This window comes from Vigna angularis, chromosome 10, assembly GCF_016808095.1.
Source record: "Vigna angularis cultivar LongXiaoDou No.4 chromosome 10, ASM1680809v1, whole genome shotgun sequence".
Taxonomy (NCBI): domain Eukaryota; kingdom Viridiplantae; phylum Streptophyta; class Magnoliopsida; order Fabales; family Fabaceae; genus Vigna; species Vigna angularis.
The window spans coordinates 11,986,150-11,987,410 of NC_068979.1; the positions used below are offsets into that span (position 1 = coordinate 11,986,150).

Consider the following 1,261-nt stretch of genomic DNA (forward strand, 5'->3'; position numbering starts at 1 on the left):
ATCCTCAAAGACACATTCTTGTCTGAGCTGCTGTATGACATCAATTGTTTGAGAATTTTCACTAGCTCATGCTGCGGAAGAAATTCGGTTTAAAGTTTCTTAATTCGTCCAAACAAAAGCAGTTTCAGTAAGCGTGTAATGCAAAAAATCATCTAAAAGGCTACGTTGCGAAGTTGTCATGAAACAGAATTCAGAGATTTTCTCTTTTCTTTATTTTCCCCTTAAATTACTTGTACAGAAGATCATATAATGGGCAAACTCACGTTCATTAACTATATTGCTTAATGCGAACACTAACTTTTAAGCTAAAGATAAGGTATGACACAGAATTCACACACTACATACAATCCAGGTTTTTGAATGAGTAAAAATGAAGGCAAATTAGGAATGAAGGATCATATAACATTAAACATATCTTAACACTATAAATGGTCAGCTTTAATACAATTTGAACTACAAGCTATCCTAAACAAGATCTTGTTAGAATTATCCAACTATTAAGTGACTCTGAAGATAAATGAGGGTCAAAATGTGATTTAAAATAATTAAGGGACTTAAGGCAATCATTACAACTTGATGGAAGTTGTATAAGAATGGATGAAGGATTATGTCCCTGATGCACAAAATGTTTTCATGAAGAAGCTCTATCTTCCATTAGAAACACCATAAAGTCTTGAGAGAATTAAGGTTGCATCAAAGAGATAGATTGGGTAAGGAGTTGAAGATCTAGAGCAAGGAAAGCATGGATCAAGGTTAGTGATATTTTTATCCTAATTATGTAATTATGTTTGATGTTGTGAGAATCATAAATTCTTTTAAGATCCTAAATCAAAATGATAGTATAGAAAATTAAGAAACTTACATGTGGTATCAGAGCTTTAGGTTACTAGATTTATGATTCTCCAAGAATGAAGAAGATGATGAATAGTAGTTTGGGTAGAAGATGATGAATAGTGTTTTTGGGTAGAACATGATGAATAGTGTCTTTGGGTAGAAGATGATGAATAGTAGTGTGGGTTTGAAGGTTTGAAAGCTTACGCGAGTGCAAAGAAAGTGATGCCAAAATGCTATTATTAAAGTTTAACTTTATGAATAGTATATAAAAAAAAATTCAAGAATGGGACATACTTTGTTTGCCCGTGAGAATGGTGCATGAAATGCATTGAACTTTTGCAAAGTTTTTTTTTTATGATAGTATATATTAAAAAAAAAATCAAGTTGGACAAACTTTGTCTGTCACACATGAATGAATGGTGCATTG

General features: G+C 32.0%; 1 long non-coding RNA gene across 1 annotated transcript; it reads right to left on the reverse strand.

The window, feature by feature from the left end:
* Positions 1 to 247: 247 nt before the first annotated feature.
* LOC128194351 (uncharacterized) lies at positions 248 to 1,003 on the reverse strand. Its single transcript, XR_008245780.1, has 2 exons — positions 863 to 1,003; positions 248 to 726 (listed from the first exon to the last, which is right to left on the reverse strand). It is a non-coding gene; the product is annotated as an uncharacterized LOC128194351 (long non-coding RNA).
* Positions 1,004 to 1,261: the final 258 nt, after the last annotated feature.